The 15,672-nt window shown below is 50.4% G+C and overlaps 1 protein-coding gene across 5 annotated transcripts in view; it reads left to right on the top strand.

Moving 5' to 3' along the window:
- GPSM1 (G protein signaling modulator 1) overlaps positions 1-15,672 on the top strand; it is a 141,919-nt gene that overhangs the window by 73,770 nt on the left and 52,477 nt on the right. The gene's annotated exons all lie outside the window — the stretch shown is intronic.

The raw sequence follows: 15,672 nt of genomic DNA, 5'->3' as shown, positions 1-15,672 counted from the left end.
ACCCATGGAAACAACTATAGGACGTGGGCTGTCACTAAAAGGTGTATTTGTGCTGTGTAAGGATGAGCTTTCACTTCAAGAGAGTCAAGGACACGCTCAGATTTGTTAGGGTAAATGTTAATGATGCCACAGCATGAGTGCCTTTTCAGTGACTCTGTGTGACAATAGTTGCGTGTATATAATAAGAGAGGAAAGATGGCCTTGTAGTTAAGGCACAGGAATTAGAAGACAGACTCCTGGGTTCTGTCCCTGCCTCTTGGGGGATGTCTACTCTGCAACTAGACACCCATGGCTGGCCCGTGCGTGCCAGCGGGCTCGGGCTAAGGGGCTGTCGAGTTGTGGTGTAGACATTCAGGTTTGAGCTGCAGCTTGGACCTTCCCACCTTGCAGGGTCCTAGAACCCAGGCTCCAGTTCGAGCCTGAACATCCACAATGTAATTAAGCCGCCCCTTAGCCCGAGCCTCATGAGCCCAGTCAGCAGGCACGAGCCAGCCAGGGGTTTTTAATTGCAGTGTAGCCATAGCCTGAGACTAACGCCTTCCCTGTGAGAATTTGCTGAAGTCACTGATGCACAGGGGAGGTTAATCATGCTCCTCGGCTTCGCAAGGGAGCAGTGAGGCTCAGTTAATGGTTGCAAGGCACTTCAGTGGGTGCCTCTGATGGTCCCAATGTGTAATAAAAGCATGGTTACCATTACTAGCAGCAATTCACAGCAAGGGAAACAGACAGAGGAAAATGTGTGTCTGTACTAGGAAGCAGGCAAAACGTAGAACTGATGCTCGGTTTGACATTGGGACAAGTCATGCTTTTTGGGGTCAGTAAATCTTGTGGTGAGAAGCTCTTTGAACACCCCAACCCTTTCCATTTCAGAGCATGGGGAAGGTTATTTGGTGCTCTTTATTCATGTGGATGCTAAAATCAGCAGATGGTGAAGGGAGAGCATTGTTAGAAATATTCTACCTGTTTGAAGTCAATTGAATTGCTTTCTAGATTCCTCTGGCAGTTTCTCACTTATGGTCTCCATGAATCTGGGCCTAGAACTGAAACACAGCCCGCTGTATTGTCAAACTACAGACTTTTTCTGCTGGTTATTTTCACATCTAATTAATGGGCATCGCATTATGTTTGGAAAAGGCTCACATCTGATCCGTCTCTTCTGCTGTTTTGGCTCCTCTTGCTGGGTTCCTTGTGATCTAATTAATATTCCTTGAACAATTGGCTGTGTGGAGACAAAGCTGGAGGCCACAGGAGCGGGATGGCGGCTGTAAAAGTCTTGTGAAATCAGCGACCTTGTCATGCAACCCAAACATGCCGAGCTTAAAGCAACAAACAAAAACAAGCCAGAGGCACAAAGACGGAGCAAATAAATGGGCTCTAGTCATTCCTCTGAGCAGGGGTATGTGGGCCTGAATGCAGCAGAACTGGAAAACAAAGGGTTTTGCAGTACTTCTGCTCAGGAGAGGTTGGCACTTCTATTTTAATTTAGGGAACCAAGATTTCATAGGCTTTAAGATCAGAAGAGACCATTAGATCATCTGGTCTGGCCTCCAGCATAACACGGTTTTGAGAGTTTCACCCAGTTACCGCTAGGCTGAGGAACCAGTTTGGAGAAATGTAACTGACCAGGCCCATTGCCCAAAACTCCCCCACTGAATTGCTAGGGGTTGGGCAAGCGCAGAGAGCTTCATCTTCTGTTTTCACTGATGCCTTTAGACTTTGAGTCTCTTCCCAGAGTCTGGGCCCATACCACAATTTCACCCCCCAGAGAGGGAGAGTCTCCCTCACAAAATCGGTGAGTGTCGGGGAAAGGGAAAGGCCATGAATCTCCCTAGAGAACCTGTTCTCATGAGATTTCTGACACGAGGGCTTGGACCTGTCCCCCCTGAGTAAATAACACGTAGAACTTGCTAGAGCCCATTACACCTATAGGCTTGTACAAAGGAGAAGGAGTCTCCTCGTCCTCAATGAGGAGCGGGAGAAACTGAGGCACGGAGCAGTGACGTGACTTGCCTGAGGTCACAGAGTAAGGCGGGGCAGAGGCAGCAATAGGAACCAGGTCCACTGAACCGTGCTGCCTCTGCTTTAAGTGGTACGAGGTTTGCATTTGATTTCAGAGGTCTCAGGATGGAGGCTTCTATGCCATCCACACTTGTCGGAGCTCATCCCAGATGAACCTTCTGAGATTGGCCCATCACCAGTTTCGAGATGGCTCTGTGCAGGATCCTGTCCTTCCTGCCCTTACCCCACCTTCTCTGCTTCTTGGGCCAAGAGGTTGAGCCTTCTTTCCATATCTGGCTGCCTTGCGTTGCACTTTGCATCCCCGGGGCAGCAGTGACTCATGTTCTGGCTGCGCCTACTGGCTCTGTTTAAGTGAGGCAGTTATTCTGTCTTCCCACGGTGGCAGGTGTGGGAGTTACCACCCAGCCAGCTGGATCTGGGCTGGAACAGAATTTGTTCACTCAAAGAACGCCAGAAAGCTGTGAAAATTTAGAGGCCAATCAGCACACAGCTGTGGCCCATGTGACATCCTCAGGGCTATACAGGTAGTATATATGTTGTGTGGATACGGCCCACGTAGCTCATAGAGACCAGGATAGGTGGCTCACAATGGAACATGGGTTGAGAACCGCGGATTTAGAGACTGGCATTGCAATGGCCGTGTGCAGACAGAGCAGGCGTTCTGATAGGAGCTCACACGCAGCCTCCCCACCAGAACCTGTTTTATTATGAATGAGAAGAGCAGCCAGGACATCCCCTCCCCTCTCCAGTCCCCCATCCTCGTTTCCAGCAGGCCTAGGGGATTATGGTCCAGGGGATAGGGCACCAGATTGGGAGTAGGAAGGCTCCGGTTTATGCCTGGTTCTGCTCCTGACCTGCTGTGACTTTAAGCAAGTCACTTCCCGTTTCTGTGCCTCGGTTTCCCCGTCTATAATGGGGAGCTGCCTTACCCACCTTTGTAAAGCACTTCGAGCTCTATGCATGAAATGATACTGCATCTGATTAGTTTCTGCCTGGGGTTCAGGTAGGTCGTTTTGGTATCACATAGGAGAATTCAGTGCCTCATGGACATGTGTTCAAACCTTCTACCCAGGGTAGAGGGGCTTCTACCCAAGGTAGGACGCCTGCTATGAAGCCAAAGAGCCTCTTGTGATGGGAGGGGCAAGTTAAGAGCCTGTTACTGGCAGGTTTTTGCTTCTTGGAGAAAATGAAGGGAACCTGCTGTGCAAATAGCAAGGGGAAGCCAAGGCAGCTGCCAACAATGGAAACCATTGTCCTGTGCTGGGATGGGATCCAGAGAGCAGGAGGCATAAACAGCCCAATGTATGCTTGCTGCTCCCGTTAGAGACTGGGGGTGGGGGTGGGGTGTCACCGCTCGGAGGCGGAGAGAGATGGCTCCCTGGGCAAGGGCACAGCTCATTCGGAGCCTCATTTTTCAGGCTCTGCTCTAAATAGTAAGACAGGCCTTAGCGCATGGCATTTCGCAGGCGTTACGCAATCCCTGCAGCATGGCTGTGAGGAAGGTGAGTTTGATCTCTCTGTAGGCCGAGGCACGGAAGGGTTAAATGATTCACCCAAGGCCACGGAGCGGAGTCATTTTCAGAGAGAGATTAAAACTTGTGAGGTGGTGGCTCCTAGATCTGTGCTCAGACCACTAGGCTATGCTTCCCGCAAGTCTCCCCCCTCCCTTCCCCCCCCCCACGGTTTCGCTCAGGTCTCTTTGGTACATGAAACAGAGCTCCTGCTCTCGCTCCCCTCAGCTCCTCAGCAGTGGTTCTCTCCCTTGTGGAAATTGGCATGGATCTGGGGAAACCTGCCAGCTGGGCAGAGGGATGGGAAGGGAAGGGGGTTGGTCATGTCAAAAGGGGGTGGAGATGCTAGACAGAAGGCAGAGACCTGTCTCTGCCAGCCAGCTAGCAGGCTGGAATTTTTCAGTGCATCCCTTAAGTGAAAGCTGCTCCAGGACTGTTTGTGCTTTCACACCCAGCAGCAAGTCAGCCTGAATCCACTTCACTTGACAGCAGCAGCGTTATGGTTGGGAAGCAGAGCAGGGGACCAGCATGTGACAGCTTGGCCTCTTGGAGAGCATTATCGCTTGTCTCCTTGCATGATTTCCTCATCCATACCATCGCTTAGTCCAGCGAGATTGCATTGGTAGGGCTGAGGGCCTGGACAGGAATACCAGGGGCCACTGCCCACAATTATTGAAGGGCCAGGTGATCAGTGAGTGTTTAGAGCCTGGTGTTGCAGGGAGGTCACATGCAAACAGGGTAGCTGATCTGTTCTGCACAGGGAAGCCCTGGGAGGGCCCAGCAGAGGATGCTGCAGACGAGGATGGATGAGCATGTGGAGAGCTGTGCAGAGCAATGTCCTGTCCAGGGCCCGCCTGCCCCTAGCCTGACAGCTGTTCAGAATGCCTGGAAAGCAAAGCCTGCTCGTGTTGGACTCTTGTAGCTGTCTGGGTGGTGTCTGGTCCTGAATGCTGAACTGTGCAGAACTGGAGTTTGTGTGTCACTAATAAGAAAGCAACCAGTCTGTCTGGGGATTCCCACTTTCCTCCGCTGCCCTGTTGCGAGCTTCCTTACAGACTGGTTTCCCTTCAGCCCATTTCAAGGGCAGGTAGCAAATAGCTTCAGTGGGGCGGCAGACCCATTCCTGCAGTTCAGACAGAGTAAGATAAATCGCAGGGATTCAAGATGGCACCGCTGCAAAAAAACCAATCACCTTTTCCCAAGAGCTTTGGAGAGATTTTAACCCTTTCCTACTAGCCCTCACTTGAGGAAAGCCTCCGCCTCTTCTAGCAAACCCAGCTGCCCAAGGATCATTCACATTTCCTGACTACCCTCCCAGCACTGTCAGTCTTAGGTGCTTGATGTTACGCAGCTACCGCTATACTTAGCTACATAAGTGGCCTGGTTTTTGGAAGTGCTGCTCGGCCACAGCTCATCTGTGGCCATGCAACTGTCTGCGCCTTACGCTGCTCTCACACTGGTGAAACTTCCTTGATTTCACCAGAGTTACTTCTGATTGATCCAAGCATGAGGGAGAACACACACTGGTCTGGTTTCTGGTGATCAAACAGCTGTTTACTAGATATTTAGATTGGGCGATCTTATTTATACTGTGAGCTCTTGAGGGCAGGGAACCGCTCCCCCGCACCTTCCAGTAAAGCACTGGCCCCCTAGCGATGCAGGAATACTACAGTCTCATTACCCTGCTGTTAAACCACAAGCCTATTCTTCATACTCCTGGGGGATTAAGCCTCTAGCTAAAGCCATTCAGATGTCAGTTGTTTGGGATGCGCAGTTGAGAGTGGCACCAATTCTGTCTGAATGCCATTTAAAAATACGTACCCTGTGTTTCAGAATACTTGATTCCCTTTCTAGCCTACTTCATAACTAGCTCCAGTTGCCTCTCTTCTTAAGCAAATCTCCTTTCTGGGATAAGTGTATAGTCCAGCAAGTCTTGTTTAGGTCACAGCAGAAGGCAATGAGCTAATTAAACCAATGTGTTTGTTTTTCTAGATGTCAGAGGAGATTGCTCAGCTTGTCTTCTGCTGTCAGGGATTGGTGCATCTGAGAGAATGATGAGCCAGGATGATGCCTTTTCTGGCGTCCCATGGCACATGCATGTACCTATGGCCGGAGATGCCAGATGACGCCTCCTATGGCATCCCATGGCACCTTTGATGAACCCTTCCAAACTTTTAATTTTGGGAGAGGCTAATAATTGTGGGGATATTTAATCCCTCATAAAAGTTTGTTTTACCTTTGAACTGGAGGAGTCCATCTTTAGATGGTAGCACGAGAGCCCTGTTACCATTTACACCTGCTTCTTGGTATATGCTGTATTCGGTTCAAAGTTGCACGTTCAGTAAGCAGTTGCCTTGTCCAGCCAAGGGCATGGGAAATGGCCATGGTTGTGATGTTCTTAGCTGAAATACATAGCACCGTTAAATGTAAGAACACACCCACCAGGCCAGGTGCCTGGGGCTGAGGGGAGAGGATGAATGATTCTTTCTCACACATACAGAATGACACCGCCCTACAAGAGATGCACAGGGTCCCACTATCAAGAGCTTGAAGCACCTAGCCATGATTTGGGGTGGTTGTTTTGTTTTTTGTGTTGTGTTTGTTATAGTAAAGAAAAAATAATTGATGTAAAGAGAAATTCCCACAACGGATTAGTCCAGTCTCGCGGCGACCTGGAGAAATACTCCCTGTGGAATGTTCTGCAGGAGGTTAGGTTGCTTGCATCTTCTCAAGGGTTTTATAGCTGCAAGGTAAATATCTGTCCTGGGGAGATCATCATCTGAGATTCTGGCCTTTGTGCATCCCCTGTCTGTAGTGTAAATCCCTCTCTCGCGAAGCCTGCATTGTATGTAGCATTAGCACTGATCTGTGGAAAGGATTTGTTCGTTGGCGTTTCACCCAGGAGGTGTGCTCCACTCTGCAACTGACAGGTTATAACCAGGGCTACACTAGAAACTTTTGCTGGTATAGTAATGTCGCTTAGTGGTGTGATTTTTATTTATTTTTGGTGGGGGGTGGGGCAACATTTTCAATCCAGCAAAAGGCCTAGCACAGTTATGCACAAAAGTGGCTTTGCCGGTTTGGCTTATTTCGCTCACCAAACTGGTGTAAGCTGTGTCAGCAAAAGGACTTCTTAGCTGGTGTAAACTGCATCTATGCTAGGAGGTTTTGCCTGTGTAGGCATACTGGCAAACCTTTTCTAGTGTAGGCCTGGCCTATGTGATCTTGGGGAAATCATTTCAACAGCTCCCCACGCCTTGCTGTTCCCATCTGTAAAAGGGGCATAACAAGAAAGTGCTCTGAGGTCTGCGGGTGACAAGTGCTATGTACATGCAAGCCCATAATGTCTGCAAAGCACCTCGAGACCCTTGAATAGAGGGCTCTAAACTATCTCCATCTAAGTACTTTTATGGCCCCATCACTACAGTATCTGAATGCTTGAGTACTGCAGAGGGCATTTTGTCTCCAGGACTTTTTTGCTTCCTCTTTGATGGGAAAGTTTAATACGGCAGAGAAGGGGCCAATGCTGTATCACTCAAAGGGTTTTATAAAGACGACTTGATGACTGAGGTCTCTCCTTTATCATCTCAGTGAACAGAGTAAGGCCAGATCCTCAGATGGTGTTAATTGTTATGATTCCATTGACTTCAGTGCTAGCTACACTGGTTTATGCGAGCAGAAGGGCTGGGCCTCAGGACAGCTGTAACTTGCTTGGCACAGCAAGTGGGAGTTCCCCGGGGTGGGTAGCACTGATGACCCCCCCACGGGGGGGAGCCCGCAGTCTGACACCGCCACCCACCTCCATGCACTAGTGTGGGATGCAGGGGGAGGGATAGCTCAGTGGTGTGAGCATTGGCCTGCTAAACCCAGGGTTGTGAGTTCAATCCTTGAGGGGGCCATTTAGGATCTAGGGCAAAAACTGGGGATTAGTCCTGCTTTGAGCAGGGGGTTGGACTAGATGACCTCCTGAGGTCCCTTCCAACCCTGATATTCTATGATTCTATTTCAGAGTAGCAGCCGCGTTAGTCTGTATCCGCAAAAAGAAAAGGAGGACTCGTGGCACCTTAGAGACTAACCCATTTATTTGAGCATGAGCTTTCGTGAGCTACAGCTCACTTCATCGGATGCATATGACTCTACGATGATTCTATGCTTCCAGGTGGATCCTCGGAGACAAACAGCAGCCCTGTTCGGTTATTGAGCTCTCTCTCGCACGCCACCCCATTAGCAGCTGATTCCTTCTCATCAGGTTGACGTCTTTGTGAAGAAAGCAGCTCTGATCCTTGGCCAGACAGTGCCCGGTTAATAAGAGGCCTGTGTTACCAACGCACGGCAGTGCATGTGAAATGCCAGCACCAGGAGTATGGGTCGGGGCCTCTTTTCAGGGACGGGTGTTGTGGGCATTGGATGAGGAACTGCAGGGACTATGAGAGGCCTGAGCCAGCCGCTGTTTGCTGTGCCCTCCCTGCATCCGTCTGGAGGACACAGCTGCCTCCGCTGGGCTTGTTTAGCTGCCTCAGAAGGTCGGTCCGTCCGCCCCGCCCGCCTGCCCGTGTTTATTACAGCAGGTCTCTGCTTAGCTGAGTCTCAGCTCCTTTTTGGTCTATTGTTTATTTCCACAAGCTGATCATGGCAGTGTAAGAAGTTCTAAGCTCTCCTGCAGCAGGCCCAGGGGCTGCCTGTTCCTCCCAGGGCCCCGAGGTTACCTTACTGTCTCCCTGCTATCCTGGGGAGCCCCAAAGAGGATGCCCCCCATTTCAGATGAGAGCTAAGGGTCTCTTCCCCTGAGTCCAGCGCTGCTGCTCCTTGAATGGCCCCTGGGCTCGCTCTTGATCAACCAAAGCAAACCCTCCCACCCCCACCCTGTGGGGCCACTCACCACGGACCTAACAATTCTCTCTGTCAGGCAGGATCCTGGAGCACTGCTACATCCAGGCCCCTGGCCCAGTCCAGAGGCGAGTCTCTTGGACGCTTTTAGGGTTCCAGATGGACTCGGATCCAGCTCCTGATTCCCCTACCGTTCCAGGCTTGGACTCCATCCTGACTCTATTTTTGGCCATGCAAAATTGTTAGGGGCTTGGCTGGAGTCCTGTTTCCGGAAACAAACCCCCCAGCCTAGGTTTTGCGGTTGGGCTGTTCTGGTTCACGAATTCCCTTGAGTTTCAGAGTGCTTTGCCAACAAGCCTCCACTGCCTCCCGCAGCCCTGTCTGGGAGCCAGATGTCTCCGCTTTACAGATGGGGAAACAGAGGCACAGGGCTTTACCCAAATGCACATGAGTCAGAGTACAGAGTCCCTCTAGCCCAATGCACAGAGTCCCTCTAGCCCACCACTGTGCCGCTGTGACCCCTGCCCACCTGCGCACCCTGGTTCCCAGTGCCTTGCTCTGACCACTAAAGACGTGCAGCCTCCCAAAAGAGTATTTGCTCCTTCTTGAACTGCTTCCTTGAAAACCTCAATGGAAAAGCCATGCATGATAGGGCAGCCGGGGGGTTGTAGGGGCAGTTCTGTAGGAAAGTCTCTCTTGGTGGCTTATCCGCAAGGAAAGAGAAACCGGATCCTTAACGAACACCTGAGTCCATTAGAAATGGAATCATTTCATACCTGAGGCCAGTGGCTTTTCTGAAGAGCCTCAATCTTTGGCTTCTGTGCAGGTCAGATGTGCTTTCCACCAGGGGATGATGTGTCTGTGATCTCACTGGCTCAGAGGAGGCTTTCCCATCTCAATTCCCGCCTGTCCCATGTGGACATTAAAGATCTCACAGCAGTGTGGAAAGGCAGGGTTTGCCCTGTCCAGTATTTCCCAACCCCCCCCCCCCATCACGGAGGTGGCTGGCTTCCCGGAGCGCACAAGCTGCTGAGCTCTGATGGGCTCCCAGCGGCCATGTACCTGTGAAATATTATTAATGCTATTCTGAGCCAGTTGTCCAGCTGTCAGACAGGCTGCTTGGAGGGTGTAGAACTAGGGTGACAACATTGTGGTGCATCTCCTGCCAAATCAAGCTGCTGAGAAGCTGCTCGGTTGAGAAGTGCAATTTTTGTGGCTGTATATTTATTCTGTTTATCGTAAAGGAACAGTTTTGTCATGGGGGGGAAACCCCTCAAAGCTGTTGTCGTGGGGAGTTTTCGGGTAACATTCAGGATCTGATATTGACTTAGCTGTGTGCTGTTCTTTATGTCAGTGAATACAGCTCTTCAGAGCTAGGCAGCGCACACACATTGGAAGCCTGTCTTCCCAGCAGAAACTGGCCAGATACCTGATGTTCCCAGCCGGGTTAGTTGAGGAAAGGGCCCAGAATGCAGAGTCCTGGAATTCAACATTTGAGGAGAGTCCAACTAGACTTGGGAAGCAGCCAGATTTGATCCTGGCCCTTATCCATGGGCTGATTTCATGCTTCTTGTCACTACTTCCTTATCCACTGGATTTTGAGCTGTATTTTTCCTAGCCTAGTGCAGCCCCCAAACACTGGTACACGCACCCTGAAATGTCTTTTCTGCCTGGGTAGGGAAAATATCCAGTTCTCGTGTTTGTAACTCTGTGTACGCCAAGTCCAGCAGCTGGCTTTGGGGAGTCAACTTTTGCTGGGTTCTCTGAACATCGTGGGCTCCAGCACACTCATGATTTATTTCCTGTAGCAGACAGAGACACGCTGGAGATCGGGGCCCCTTTGTGCTGGGCACTGCACAGACCCAGAGGGAGCGACAGTCCCTTCCCTGAAGTGCTCACAGTCCAAAAAAGGTGGGAGGAGAAAGAGAATATTGATCATCCTCACTAGACAGGCTGGGAACTGAGGCCCAGAGAGATTGACTGAAGGTTACTCAAGGCATATTTGCTAGCACCAGGCACGGAACCCTTCGGAGGCTCAGTCCAGCACTGTCCCCTCTGCAGATGGTTTAACCAGAGCCAGTCATGTTCTGCCTGAAGCCACTGAGCCGCCACTCTCTCACTGCACCTTCTCCCCGCACACTCAGCCACTGAAGTCCCAGGAGATCCCAGGATTCCTCTCCTCCCCCAACCCTTGCAGCCATTACCACGTCAAACGGGGAAATCCCCAAAGTCACGATCCCATGGTTACAGGTACTTTAGCCATCCCTTCAAGAGACAGGGGTTTAGTGGCCTTGGCCAGCAGTTCGGTTTCTGTGTTGTGAGGCCTGTCAGCACCCGGTCACTGTAAATAACCAGTATTTGTGTAGTGCTATCTCAGGGCAGCAGTGCTTGAGAAAGCAAGTGCCAGCCTTTGTGAGCCACGGGGAGGTGTGTTGTTAATATGAGAGGTCAAGTGGATTTACAGCAGCCGAACTCATTATGTGTTTGAAGACTAATTAAAGCCCTAACTGAGCTGCTGCTCCTGCTGCAGGCTCCCGCCCCCACCCACCGCTGTGCTCGCCCCCACCCGCTTTGAAGAGGTTGCTGTAATGATGGAGTATTAGCTTGACACAGATTTCCCTGGTTAGGTGTCAGTAGAAGAGATCAGAGCCGCGCTGCGTGCATGCCAATCACTAGACCACGTCTCAGCATGCACTTCTGACCCCTCGAAGCCGAGACTACTTTTACAGGGCCTGTTTTGTGTGTGGGTTTTCAAAAACTTGGGGTTCATGATCTCACCCACAGATCATGAACCCCAAGCCTTGAATCCCTTTTACCCCTTTTAGACTTTCAATTAACCTCATCGGGCTTTGGATCGGGCCCCGAGGGAGAGAGAAATGGCTCCTGAAAGAGTGAGCGTTGAAGGGTGCCGAGGGCCAAAGCCAACAGCTGTCGTGTTTTGTTTTCATCTGTGGAAACGCTGTAGGGCAGCTCTTGTGCTCAGGGTGGCACTGGATCAAGCCACTGAGCCAGCCACGTGAGCCAGAGAGAGGGAGGGTAAAAGAACATCCTAGCCCTGTAGCCTTTAGAGACTGGATTTCTGTGGAGTTTTGCTGTCAGGTTTCATCTGGTGCAGCCTTCCCACAGGGGCCCGGCATGTCCCTGTCCCACAAATAGAACTGCTGCTCGTTACTTTTCTAGAGGGGGCTTTGATTTGTCTTTAACAGGGATGGAGTAGGCAGCTCCCCGAGGGTGGGGGAGCCTAGGAGTCATCAAAGCACATGTCATCTCACGGAGAGCTCCTTAAACAGCTCCCCGAGTCACCACTACACGCGTTCTGCGGGATCTTATCAAAGCCTTACATCTCCGAGGTGCCAGTCAGGTACTGGCCCTGCAGTCCCAGCCGCCGCTCACCTCGCGGGGGGCACAGCAACTCCGGGTGCGGCTGGGTTACAGGTGGGGTGTCTCATCGCCACGGTTAGGAAAATCCCTGTTAACGGGTGGTGGTGAAGAGAGGTTTCCCCTCCCGGTCGTTTCACGTCTTATTTTGTATTGAGCTACTACCACTGCAACCGCGCATCACCGGTGACTCCAGTCTCGCAAGCCAAGCAAGTCCGGGCCCGGCTGTTGGGAGACGTCCCTGGGAAATGCCGGTGCCACGGGAAGCAGTGCTGGGTATTGCTCTTTCCTTCCGAGTCCGTGCTGACCCCTTCCCTTCAGCATGCCGCCTCCCCAGCTCGTTGTGATTAAATGGCGCTGTACAAAGGGAAGAGTGGGAGAGGATGGCGGTGGGGCTTGTTTCCACCAGGAAGCAGAGTGCCTCATTCTTGTCGTCTTTATAATGTGTTCCTCTTTTTCTTGCCTTCCATATATTGCACGCTTGAGAGAGCGCTTTGAACCAGCGCAGCCGTGGCTCGGGGTGACCTGCAGTGCTGCCGGGATGTTCAATGGCCGTTGCGGCAGCAACCAGCTGACACGGCTGCACAATGGTTGCAGCCCTGGCAAGGTGGACACGGGTTGTGCCTCATTTTCATGAAAAGCGTCTTGGGAAGAATCTTGACCTTCCCATAGAAACAGGGCAGGTGCGACCTCAGCTGAACGTTTCAATTGAAGGGACCCAAATCACACATCCTTCGTGCCGCACTGTGGTATAAACCCAACGTCTCACTCCATAGCCTCTTGCCCAGGGTGGAAAGCATGGCATGTGCATGACCTACATGCTAAACAAGCCTTATAATGAAAAAGGGACACTCTTTGGTTTGAGAAGCAGTGGGATGAAACCTTGACACTGAAGGGGGTAGTTAAAGGGTGCTTCCTGTTTGGCTGGCCTTTTTGCCAGAGTAAAGAGTGTCCATGGCACGTTACCAGTGGAATTTGCCAGCACAGCTTTCAGTGTGCCCATAAATGCTTCCCTCTGTCACTGAGCGCTGATGAGATGGAAGAAGGCCTTCTCTGTGCAGAGCCACAGCCCCCTACAGGTGTGTGCTTTCTCCCCATTCTCCACCTGTTGTTCAGGATCCTACAGCAAGCACCAGATAAACGCCAGTCTCCATCTGTAGGGGTAGGTGGAATGAGGGAACCTTACCTGGTCACAGTTGTAATGTTACTCCACCAGCAATATGGCTGGGCCAACGAAACTGCTAACCTGAAATGGCTGCATTGGCTGTACCATTGGTATGGCTGTACCATGTATAGAGATGGGCTAAGGAGCTGCCATTCACACTGGAGGCTGAATCCTTACTGATGTCCAGCCTCTTTGGTGGTGATCTTGTGAGATGTGACCTCAGGATTTGCCTGCCACCTTGGACTTTATTGGCATCTGGCCTGGAGAACTGGTAACTTCTGGCTTTGACTGTTACCCCAACCCAAAACTGCAGTGGCAGGCTTGATCCAGGGTTTTGGATCCAACCTTAGTGTTTAGATTTGGGGTTCTGATTTGGGGCTCTCTCTCTCTTGCTGATAAAATCAGAGTCCCTGGTCCTGCAGACTGATTGACATGTATGGATCTGTACGTCCTATTCTGGGTGGAACACATCACAGATCCCCGGCTGCACAGATTAGGTTGTTGGGTCAGGGCTGTAGACCGCTTCCTTGTTCCATGCTAGCAGAGAACCTCACATATTCTGTTCTTCCCCCTTTTCCCTCTGCATCCACAGCTCACATGTGGTTGGAGTTTGATCCCTTGATCCAAACTGACCCTTATAGTTTTGTTTCTAGGACACATTGAAAGCCAAGAGGTGGGGCCTGTTCCTTGTGTGTGGTTCAGCTGCGACCTATGATGGTGAAACTCTGGTGAAATCAATTGCTGTAGCGTCAGCAACAGGGTACAGCAGACAGGGCGTTGGGGTGGGGAACTGGGGCACCAGTGTTCTATTCCTGGCTCTGACACCGACCCGCTGTGTGATCCTGGACAAGTGACTTCCCCTCTCTCTTGTCTATTTGGAGTGTAAAACTGGGACTCTCTCGCTGTGTGTATGCACAGTGCCTACCCCTATATAGGCTGCCCACAGTAGTTGTACAAATAAATAGTACAACTGGACCATTGGAGCTGAAATCTTACGAGACAACTCGGAACTCACTGAATGTGAATCCTAGCCTTGAGCCTCCTCCAACCTGAACTGTAACATGAACTTAATCCAGACTGAAAAATCCCCTCTTCAGGACGTCTCTGTATATCTGGAGTATACAAAAATACAGCAAATCTTGAGCCGTTCATGATACTGTCAGTATTTCCTTGTATGTCATGTGTGCTTCCTTAATCACACACACGTTCTATTAAATCCCATTCTCCACAGGGAAGTATTTGAATCAATATGTTTCCTGGAAGATGAGCAGAGAATAAAACGCTTGCAATCTTGTTTGAGAGTCAAATTCCGAGCAAAGTGGGTCTCTCGTAATGGTCCCAATTTATGCATGTGAGTACTCCCAGGTGTAAAGTTAATCTTAGCGAACCAGGCAGACCTGCCCACATGTGCAGAGTGGCTCACAACATGCGTAAAGTAACTCATGTGTAAATATTTACAGAATTGGGGCCTCTCTCTTTTTTGGTTGGACACAAATGTAATAAAAAGCCTTTTAAAATCAAATAATTATCTTTTCCAAGTGTCTTCTTCTAAAGTCCATCTCCACATTTAGAGTATTTCACTGCAGAAAACCCAGCACTGGAAATCCCGTTCAACATCAATGAGTGGCAAATTAAAACCCCAGATGTGGTCATTCAGTTTAGACCTAATGTTTTACAAAATTAGAAAGCTTTCCATAAAATACAATGTCCCACGTATGCATATAAATATATTGCCCCTTTCAAACACAAACAGAACACACTTTGAAAGGCTTGTGTGAAGGTTGTTAGTTGTGGCCAGCGAAGGGCAAATAGCAACAGCATGAAGTGCCGCGGCGTCTCGAAGTACCAGAGGGATGAGTTGCAGCAGCTTGAACTACTCCCATCCTGGGTTCCACCCACCCAGATCTGCCAATGCCCATCATTACCTGCATTATCTTGGGTGAGTCACTGAACCTCCCTAGGTCTCACTTTCCCAGCTATCTTATGGGGCCAATATCCACCTTCACAAAGTGCTTTCATAGCCGTGTGCAGAAGGTGCTGGAGCAGGGCAAGCGTGCGTTTGTTGTTAAACAGCTCCTCTGGCTTCTCCCGTCAATAGACAAAGACGTACCATGATTCTGACCTGTTAATGTCACTTCAACGAGACTGGAGAGTATCTAGCGGAAGCGTGCGTTCCAGTGTGTCACATTGGATTCCTGCACTGCAGACGTGGGTCAGACCCCTTCTCTTTCACGGCCTCATGCAAAGTCACCAAGAGGCCGACAGGCCAGATGCTGAGCAGTGAAGTTCCTGCTATCTGATGAGGGGAGCCATTCCCAAAGCCTGCCCTGGACACTGGAGAGGAAAAAGGCAGGATTTTCCAGTTCAGTCAGTTCTGGTAAACAACTGAATCCAGGGCCTGCAAAGCTGGAACCTACTTGCCATAATTCAGTCACTCCAGGAAACAGGAGAGCTTTTAACTCTCCCTAAGGTGGTGGGGGCTGTGAAGAGTAATGTATAAATATAGGGAAATACAGAATGTGTGTATGAGAGAGAGGTCGGCATGGGTGTTCAATATAGGTAGATATGGGGGGCTGACTGTGGGAGGGAGAGAGAGGCAAAGAGGTAAGAACAGGGGTGTTTGTAGATATGAGGTGGTTTAAAAGAGAGGGGGTGTATTTATGCGTATAGCTCAAATATGTGCATAGAGAGAATGTCTCTCTGTGCTTATCATTTTATGAAGGCCCTCATGTCTGCCTGCTTTAAGATCAGGTGGTGGTGGACTTATCTGGT

Source organism: Lepidochelys kempii, chromosome 16 (genome assembly GCF_965140285.1).
Source record: "Lepidochelys kempii isolate rLepKem1 chromosome 16, rLepKem1.hap1, whole genome shotgun sequence".
Taxonomy (NCBI): domain Eukaryota; kingdom Metazoa; phylum Chordata; order Testudines; family Cheloniidae; genus Lepidochelys; species Lepidochelys kempii.
Note: the sequence above shows the minus strand (reverse complement) of the source record. Positions and strands in the feature narration are given on the sequence as shown.